Raw genomic sequence first — 11189 nt, forward strand, 5'->3', positions numbered from 1 at the left:
TGATGGGTGTGCATGTTCCTTATCAGATTACATGTAATGACAGATACGTCTGTGGATGATTCAGAGGGCCCTATCTTGCACTCAGCGCAATTGCCTTTGTACACCGACGCATGTATCATTCCTATTTTGCACCCGACGCACAGCGGACTTTTCCCTCCACAGACGCACGTCGGTAAATTAGGGAATGTATTTGCGCTCCCGGGGGCGGTTCAGCGAAAAGAGGAGGCGTGTTCTGGCGCAAACGTTACTTTTGTGCTATTCTGCAGTTTCAGAAAACAATTCCGCCCACTGACCAGGAAAAACCTGGTCTAAAGTCAGTGGCGCTTAGTCTAAAGTCAGTGCGTATTTCGGATGCTATTTTAGGGACGCATGCTTGGCCATAATGTAGCGTGTGCACAACGCGCATACACTTCTCTCATCTACAGCAGTTCCCATTTTTGAAAACCATACATAATTACAAAGGAAAATATTACTGAAAATGCGCTTCATGTGTTTGGATAGATCAGGAGGCATTTTACAGTACAGTCCTCAAAAAGTCGCAGCATTCTTTGTGGCTTGTTGTGTTTTACACATTTCCATGAATCATGGATGTGTTGATGACATAAATGAGAAAATATTAGAGGACTTAAGGAGACGTGATGTTGAACTACGGCGGGATCTTGTCCGGGAGTAATGCGCGATGCGCTCCTGATGGAGCGGGTGGACGGAGATGGAGTGGGGGGAAGAGGAAGGGGCACAACAGGTGCAGGTGGTGCGTTTGGAGGCCCACGCTCCATTGCTGCAGCAATCCTCTCCAGACTTGAGGAGATGCGCCCGAGTGGCCGCAGCAACATCGCCACCCGGACAAGACGGGCATTTATTACTTTGCCGCGATCTCGACGGATAGCGCTGCCGGCGCGGCGCGCCAGGCAAACCGCCCATAATAGCAATCCGCCATGGAACAAGCGCCCTGCTCTTAAAGGGAATGTGAGATGACGCTCTGATTGGTTTATTGCACGTTACGCCCAAACCACACCTAGCTACTTCAGACCAACCCATTTTAGATTTGCGTCGGGCGCAAGAGTCATTTATCCCGCCGGTATAATAGCAACAGCGCCCGAGATCCGCCCACAAAGCTACTTGCGTTTTGCGTTTCATACTTGCGTTTCAGATCGTTAAAATAGGGCCCAGAGTCTCTAAACGTGTAGTTGAGAGTGTGTTGAATCCCAGAAGCTGCTGCTTTCCTGCTTCTTTAAAAGGATCTCAGTACAGAATATAATATTCAACTTGAATTTACTGTAACTGATGTGTGTTCATCTTAAAGCCTTGTTGTAAACAAGCCATTTCCATCATAATGCGTAAGAGGTCTTAATATGTGTATTAATGTCCATTTCTTCTATCAAAAAAAAGTATATGCTTCAACACATACAGTATATTTTAGCATTTATTTGGCATTATGCCCGTGTGTAGCTCATGCAGTGTTGCCGCTATAAGGCTAACTAGCTTGTGTGTACGTATGTTATCAGTGGGTTTATGTTTGCATAGTTGTGTGCACATGTTCTTTTCAGTGTTTGACCCTAAGTGGTGCAGCAGGTTTGGTCATTTATTTTCTGGTGGAATGTATGTTTATAACTCCTTTAGGGCAATGTCATTTTTTGTTTTGACGTTTTAATTTTCTCCCATAACATACAATCTCTATTCATGTCAGCTGTGACTTATTTCTACCTTCTACCTTCTGCTTGTGTGACAAGATATTCTTTATACATAATGGCCACAGAGTCTGTGTGTATGTGTGTGTTTGTATGTATAATAAAAACCTGAAAAACAAACATTTTATTTAACCCAAGTCGAATAGTGATGTTAAAATATTAGCTGATGTGTGGATGTGAGCGTCAGTGTGTCTGGGATGATTCCCAGTCTGTATATTCTCGCACAGCGCTCATCCAACTGTATCCAGGCAACAGATCATAATATTGATTAGTGTGTTTGATCAGAGGGATATTGATGGATCTGGAGCCTCATATCAAATGACCTCTTCCACTTTCTTTTATTTATGTACTGGTTTCCAGGGAACTTGTTATAAAAATAGTTCTTGTGTGTGGATGTACTCATATGGGTGCATTTAGGTGTATTTTTCCTTCATTTCCTTATAAGAGGCTATTTGCCTGTGTCTGCATTGTGCATCCCTGTGTATGTTTTTGTGTAATTATAGGTTAGGGTTTCTGATAGGAAGTGTCTATGCCACAACTGTTTCCTGTGACAACTTCCCCCAGTAGTTTCCATGTTTTGTACCAACCTACATGTCTGTCGACTGCCTGTGAATCATGGCAATTGTTTCATGATGTTAGTGTCCTTTTGAAAATGCTTATGTTGTCATGAAATTCAATCTGTAGACCAAATATATCCCTCCCTGTCCAAGATGTCTCCCTGTGGAAATGACCAGATGTACATGTTAACCATTGTTACAGCCTCATAAATACAAGATTATTGTAGGTGGTCATCCAAAACTGGCTAGATCTGCTGCACAGCAGTAAAGGTTGCTTATTAGACCTCTTTGTGATGACAGCATGCTTGGCAAAGAAATGTCTAATATTTACGACTAAGACTTGTACATATATGTACAATTAATTACTTTATTTGTGACGGTGATGACAGAAATTACTAACACAAACATTCACATTTAGTTTTTATTAGGGAGCGTCTCTAGGTGATGAGTGCTCTAGCCAGAGTAATGTAAACATTATGTCATGGTGAATTGGTGTGTGTGTGTGTGTGTTTGTGTGTTTGTGTGTGTGTGTGTGTGTGTGTATCTGTCTGTGTGTATGTTTGTGTGTGTGTGTGTGTGTGTGTGCCAAGTTAAGGTAAAAGCATACCCAGAGACTCGGTTATATTCTCCTGGGAACAAATAGGAGAGGAGAGAACGCACACATCTGAGAACAACCATCATGAAAATCCCCAATCAGTTTTTTTTTCTTCCCATTGCTAACCAGTGATCCTTAATACTTTGTTGGAATGCAAGTCAAACACTGCCCAGCGTCATCAGAATCTCTGCTTCCTCTTTTTTTTTTTTTTTTTTTACAGCCGTCAGTACTGTTAAACCACCTCCCAAAACAAGTCACTTCCCCAAATCTGTATGCATGCATAGATGTACCCTGTCATTTGTAACTTTCCAATATGCTTGATCAGTTCAGAACCACATGTGGTTGACGGCTGTACAGTGTGTTTTGTTTGTGCGTTACGGTCAAATCTTGACCGCTGCTTTCTTCTGATGTTAGAGAGTTACTGTTTGATAAATCTCTGTGGGAGACAGGGTGGATGGGAGTGGGAATACATTAAGTGTGACGCTGTAATAATTGTACTGTTTGCTGTAAGAGAAGTCTCCAGCAATTACACAATCTAGTGCAGTCCAATACAAAAATCCTTAAAAAGAACTGAACATGTGAAGTATTTTATTGAAACAGAGAGATGTTGATTGAACCAAATGGTTTAAAGCTACATTGTGTAAGAATTTCTCCAATCTAGCAGTGAAATTGTATATGACAACCAACTGAATATTACTTTATAGATCTCAACTCAAGGTGTACTTACCAGTTTTTTTTGTGCTTTCAAACACATGTCATGGTCTTCATCAGCAAATCAGTGGTTGTTGTCATGTGACTGACGTTCCACACTTAGGTCACATTATGACATGTGAGCCAGTGTCCTTTGCTGATATCTTCTCTCCTCTTCTCCTCTCCTCTCCTCTCCTCTCCTCTCCTCTACGTTTCTGTGATGCTTATTTTCATAAGAAGGAATTTTGCTGGTCTCTGCACTGCTGGTGTCACTTTGGTATGTATTCCTGGGAGGGAAGCCAAGGCTAAACACACATACACCATATCCATTCCTTTCCTTATAATAACCAAACTAACCACACACATACGCACACACACACACACACACACACACACACACACACACACACACACACACACACACACACACACACACACACACACACACACACACACACACACACACACACACACACACCTCGCTAACCACTTCATTTTCTGCCCACCTGTATAAACATAGCAGTGTGTATATGTGCATATGTGTGGGAATGTTTCCTCACAGAGAGGCCTATTGTCCTCCAGGCTAAGATGTGTGTGCTGTGTCATGAATTGGCTCGGCGGCCACAAGCCCACTGCTGATTTTAGCTTACTAAAACTAAAACACTGGACCTAAAAAAAACACGTCCACTGACAAGAAGCAGCTGAGCTTTAATACTGCTCCCTCAGCATCGAGGCTTTGGTGTTCTGAGGATCAGGATGTGAATCACAATGTCTAAAAAGCTGTGACCCATAGAAATATTGTCACAGAAAATGACCATATTGTCTGCTGTATAGGCGGCTATTTAGATAACAGATGATGCGTGTGAATATGTAAATAGAGAAGAAGAACAAAAAAAAAGCTAACTCCAGGGACAAAGCAATTTTTTATGTTCTCTCATGATGTATAATGTTTGTGTACATCACTACTGTTTGAATAAATTAGGCCCTTTTTCAGTGATTTCAGTAATGATCTGATGAATAAAACAAAAAGGATTTGCTTTTGAGGAATTGTACTGTTTTTCCAACTTAGCCAGAGTCAGTCAAGCTCACAAATGCATTGTTATTTCTGTGCTGTTGGGAAGTGTTGAATTGTGTGACGAGCTGAACATATGACCTAACCTAGTACATAGAATTCGGTCGCTTCCCGGTTTACGAGCTTAAACCGATTTGATTATATGCAAGCCGGCTGAACTGGCATTGGTCATTATGTCATTTTATGACAAACTAAAATGTAGGCTACAGGCTATCAGCAACCTGTGCCAACGACGTCACGTTCATCACATTGCCTTAGTTAAAAGCAAAATGGCGGCGTGATTAACATAATATTATGTTTGTTTATAAACAAACTAATGGAGCCACTAGTGTCTGACGTGGTATTTGTTTCCTAAAAAGTTCATGTGTTTTTTGGGGGGACGTCTGACTCACTGGATGTAGACTGTGGGTATAAGCCTGCAATTGGCCAGCTATTTGGGCCGGCATTCTCCTCCCCTTTCGCTATTTCTGCTATCTATTTTGCAAGGGCACCGTCGCTGCATCCAGGCCTTAGCGCCCATTGGTTTAAAGAAATACAAAACAGTCAGAGCATTTTTTCCCCCATTAGCAAAATGATAATAATGGATGCTTTCAAACCTTTCTTTAGCACTGACACAGCGCTATGAAGATAGGTCTGGCCACGGAAGAGTGGGTAGGAAGAGACGAGATGTGGCAGTATGGAAGCCAACGAAAGACGTGAGCCAAAAAACATAGACATAGGCTGCATCTCATGGCCCTTATTTGATAGCTCCTCGACTCCTCGGTCCTCGGCTAAACCAGAAGTTGTTCTGTCCCTCCTCGGTGAAGGCCATCTCAAAGCTCTTACTTTTGACCTGAGGACAGAGGAGCGAGGATACACAAGAGCAGCCTTCCTGGAAGCCGTGTAGCTGAAGGAGTTGCTAACTCTGCCCATACAGCCTTTTGTTTATTGGGGGTTGGCAAACCAGCTTAGAGGTGCATTACCACCACCATGTAGACTGGAGTCGCTACACTCATCTATTCAGTCTCATTATGTTAAACTCTGGAACGGCTGCGGTGTGAAACCTAGAACACAAAATTTGGTATATCGGTCCGGTGTTTGGCTAAATATCAATCCAGTTTGAAATTGTTTTACACCAGCCCAACACTACCAGTATGGTGTATTTGCTTTCACATTGATGAGCCAGTCAGTTTAGCAACATCAAACCTACAATAACTTGTGGGCAGCGGAAACAGGATGTAAACAGTAAATTTACATATTATCATCTTATGAAGTTGATATGGCGAATGTGTTAGCAAATAGTTGCTTAGTTACACATCCAGGAGACATTTGGCAACATCGTTCAATCAACATGTTTTTGGTAACCTAATAAATTTGAGTCTAATATTCACTCTCCCTCTGACTCTGGTCTGGTCTCCACCAACTCCTGAGAAAATTATATGACTCTTTAGCTGCTAAATGCACCATTATCAGCTATTTATATATTATATTTATATATTAGCATAGGTCTTTCACAAAGTGGTCAGGGTCAGATTGACGTGCAGATATGAGAGGTGTGGTGTGTGACTCAATTAAGCTCAACTAGACACACGTGTTGGATGCAATCTGGCCAGCAAGCTGCATTGTCATACTGGGAGTTTCATTCAGATGGATTGAGAAGAGAGTGAAGTAAAGGCTAACGGGGGCAGCATTGGTGATTCCAAGTTACCAGATTGGAGTGAATAAGAGAACATCATATTATTTAAGTTTATGTACCTTGTGTATGTTGAGTTCTTGCAGTTCTGTTAACATTACAATGGGTGGGAAGAGGTGATGGCACATTCAATATCCATCTGTAGCGATTCAGTGTCAGCATTATCAAGTAGCAAAGCAGGATCAACCAAAAATCATCAAGACCTGGTATATGAAATATTGGTTACTAATTCAAGGTTCGCCAATCAGGGTAAAGATGTAGTCTTCATGTGGACACCTGCACATACAGGAATTCTAGGAAATGAGAGAGTAGATAAGTTAGCAAAGGAGGCAGTCAAGAAAAGAAATGTAGAAATGACACACTGTCAAAGTCGGAGGGGAAAATATCCAAAACAGTGGCAACAATATTTTGATAATGCAGGAAAAAGGAGACTTACATGCAATACAAAATAGAGTAGGAGGAATGAAAAACAGTGGGGCTAACAGAAAAGAACTAGTAATTATCAGTGGAATTAATAATTGGTCACAGTAGATTGAACAGAAGTGGAAATCAGGGTCAAAGATGTGCTTGATAGTCGGGTCACCGTAGAAGGGAGGAAAAATATATTTACATTTTTGAAAAACACGGGTTTATCTAAAAAGTTGTAATGGAATAACATAAATGACGGTGAATACCAGTAGGAGTCAGTAATGCAACATATGGGATGCCCACTGCCGTAAAACCCTAAAGAAGAAGAAGAAGCAGCTCGATTGGTTGGGGTTAGGCATTTCACCTCGAGTGGTTAAGGTTAGGGTTAGGGGATTGGTCAGGGGATAGGACCTGTACATGTAAGCATGGACGCCTGGCCAATAGTAGTGTGTGAACGCTATTGAAGGGCGGGTCTTGGCGTGGCCATAGTGGGATTCGTAATATCGCTGGCTGGAGAGCCCAAGGGGGTAAGCTTTGCTTCAGAACTCGAACCTTCTATGCCGCCATTTTGATGCTACCAAACGATCACCTGACGTTAGCATTCCACTGACTGCCATTCATTTTGACATCACTTTGACAGCGAATAACTTTACATCTGAAGCGTTTAAAGACTTTTTTTGTCCATTGTTTATTTCTAAAGAAACACAACAATGTATAAAAGGCTCCATTACCTTGTACCTCACATTATGGCTCCGTAGCAGACTTAGTCTAACTATTGTGTCATAACCAAGCGACTTACTGTCGCATAGTAGAGGAATTACCGTATAGTACAGGAGAAGCTCGCAGGCAGTTTCGACTTACATTCGCTGTTCAAGTTTAATTACTAATGTTAACTAGCATTTTAGTTAGCAGTAATTAGCCTGTGTCCATGTTATCTCCTTACATATACCTACGCTCTCCGTCTCTGTAAGATTAGGAATGATTGAGATTTCTCTTGGCACAGCTACCAGAAGACTTACAACTTTCAGACAGGTTGCTCACATCCCATTTACGTCATCTCTCTCAGTTGGAGGCTGCGCAGTAACGCTCAGCGCTCACCGGAAAAGTGCTTCTAATATCCTTCACTGGTCTCCGTCCAGAGCAACGGGATCTGTTGGTCCAGTTTATATACTGTCTATGGGAGAGCCATGCTGCCACATGGAAAACTGTCGGAGAATCACACCAAGAGAAAGACTGAGAGGCTTCTGATTGAAGATAAAAATGCTGAAAGACTATTCTTGTTTTTCCACAACACAAACTTTTGCACATACACTTTTTAAAACCTGAAGTACAAGATGGAGCACAGACTTGCGGAGTCAACGAGATGCTGGAGCTGCACCCCCGTGTGTTGGCCGTCTGGATGAAGAACGCTGGAACGCCCACCCGGAGCGGAGGTCACTCAAGGCGGCGGTCATCGAGTCAGCAGGCCGTCTTGGGACGCGACAACTTCATGGGTGAGTCAGTTTGACACAACACAAACCCCTCTAGAAGTAGGAAAGAGTTGAAGTCATCCAGGCTAGTTAGTCTAATTCTCATGTTAACCTCAACATGCATGGAAAAGGAGACAGCGTTTAATGTTAGCGGGTTAGTTGGTTAGTTGTGGTGGTCTTTGTTGTTTAACGAGCCCAGTTAGCTAAGCTGTTTGTAACGGCTAGCTTTGTCTGAGTGCCCATTTTTTGCCTCGTCTGGAAACAACAATGATGAGAGCCGTGAGAGTGAACCAAAAGAGTAAAGTTGTGGAAAATAAAATCAAAATAATGAAATGCTGACATGCTTTGTAGAGAAATTCTCTATGGTTTCGTCACGATGAGCGACCCCATTCATAATACACATAGTTCTTTGAGCCAATGTTGGTATAAAATTACTGCAGCCTAAAACTGAATTCTGAGACATAAATAAGGCATCCATGATGCTCTACTTTGACTCTTGTAAAATACTAAAAAGTACAATTACTCAAAACCTTAACTATTTTCCTTAAACTGATTTGAAATGTTGCCTGAGCATCATGAGCTGTTAAGACCATAAGAAACTGGTTTTGATAACACTGAACACTGTCTTAATGGACTTTGGTCCTGGGGATAAGATTTTAACTATTACCACAATTGGTTTCAAATTGACAAAATACACTAATAACTTTACAAATACTGTAGTATCAGTATGCTATGCTAGTATGTATAATAATCCACACTCTACACTGTAAGTGCCTATCCATACAACTATTACTTTCGGGTGAAAAATCCATTATATTGACTATAGCCAATCATGATAATTCAAATTAAGCCTTTTGATCACATATATGTGGTAGAAATGTGAATTGATTTACATACTTTCGAGTTTAAAACCAAACTAAGCCTCTCCTCTGGTATTGAAGCTGTTTTTATTCTCATGTGCAGGTCCCACATCTGGTGTTAATAAACACACTGACGCAGTGCTAAACTTTTTCATACCATATTAAGAAAAGGACATAAAAACAGGAAGTGTGAAATCTAAAAGGAGAAGCATGTACCGAGTGTGAGCATGAACAGGAAGTGTGCAGTGAACAATGTATGGGCCAGCTAGTTGTGAAAGATCGACTTTAATAAGACAAACAGATGTGAAACTGTCTAAAGGGACTTTCTTCTCCTGCCCAACACCCTGATGTGACTGATCAGACCAGGCCTACAGTTTATGAAAGTCTGACAATAGGACACAAATCAGATATATTAGACTTCTCACATATGTGTCGTAATATGGGCCTCAAAGTCGTTCTCAAACTCAGGGTTGTTTTTTTACCCCTGAAGTGGGGAGAGAGGCATTACAGAGGCAGCACACAACAAGGGGATTCATAATCATGTGGTAACAATAAACAAGCATGAGTGCTTTCACTTCAGATTCACACTCACATCACGATTTGGTTTAGCAAAATATATTCAGACAGTAGAATGAAATGTAAAGCACAAGATGGACTTATATTTGACAGAAAAGAAAAAACAAGTGACGCTCGTGAAGCAAACGCATCAGTTAAAGCCTAAGTCAAAGAATATGACAAAAATAATCTTGCTCTCCATTCACGATCAATGTAGCAGGGAAGACCATTGAGTAATCTCTAGCAGCTTGGACGAAGTTTAACTTGCATTTACACAAAAAACTCATGTAAGGGTGTAAACAAAACCATGTTACTAATGTTCTTTATGACGCAATTTATATAGTTTTTTTCTCAATATTATCCCGGTTTATAAAACATAAATTGGTGTTGTGCGGTGAATAATTCTTTTCTGCCACTAAAATCTGATGACATGCCCTGGGGAACGGAATAGCATCTAAAGAACCATTGTATCAATGAATGTTGAATTGTGTGAATACAGTTTATTGGTGTACCTTTCATGTCTTAATAAATTAGTTCAAACTCTGGCACGATCAGAGCTTACAGAAGGCTGCCATCCAAGTTATACATCTTGTTTTTTTTTATTATCTACGCAACTGCCCATGGGTGCTGTTTCTGCTTTTCAGATCAGATCGTACATACTCATGTAGATTCACTTCTTGTTCTGTAAAAAGGACAATCACAGAAATTAGATTGTAATATATGTAATATCTATTCCTGTGGATGAGTATTTTCTTTACGGGTCTCCTCATTTGTATGTGCAATGTTTTGTTAACCTTAGTGAAAATGTTGTACATTTTTCAACATAACTGTATATGTATGACGCACAGCACAGGTATCCCGATATATATATATTTCTTTTTTAAAGAAAGATATTATTTTAGTATTAAAATGTGATAAGCGCCACTGAGGCCTTTCGATTAGCAGGGGTTTTCAAGACACATTAGAAACTTCATAAAAGGTGTTCCTGTTAATCCTCCAGGTCTACTGCCTGTGCCAAATCACACCAGCCAGTGAAAGTAAAAGTTGAGAGAGGAAGAGTGGAGTGAAAGGAAAAGAGAAGTGGTCAGGAGGGCTAGAAGGGGGGAATTCAGGGATTTTTTTTCTGCCGTCCTGGAGGAGGAGTAAGGGGGTGGGGGGTGGGGGGCCAACTCCTCTCCACCTTCCTCCTCCTCCTGTTCCCTGCGTTTGCGTCACAAGTCGGGGGGTTGAGGGGGAAGAGGGCTGGAGGAGGAGTTGATTGAGCTCTGTAGCTGAGGAATGTGGCAGAGAGAGAGCGCGAACATGGCTATAAAAGGATAGCACTTCCACTCTGTTGCTGTGATGTCACTACTTAAATATTTCCTCCTTCCTTCCCTGCCAAGACTTACTGACGCTGCTATTTCTTTCTAATTTCTCTGGGTCTCCCTCCTCCCCTTCTAGCCAAATACGTAGGTAAATATGTAGGTCAGCATAAGGGGATGTTTGTTTTGGGGCATTGATGGAAAAGGAGATAAATCTATGCAACCCAGGTCATGTATCATGTTTCCAATGTTTCCAACATATCAGCCTCTCATGAATTATACTACATCCTGCTTTTTTCCCGGAAAAGCAATTTGAACATTA

Source organism: Perca fluviatilis, chromosome 2, assembly GCF_010015445.1.
Source record: "Perca fluviatilis chromosome 2, GENO_Pfluv_1.0, whole genome shotgun sequence".
NCBI lineage: Eukaryota > Metazoa > Chordata > Actinopteri > Perciformes > Percidae > Perca > Perca fluviatilis.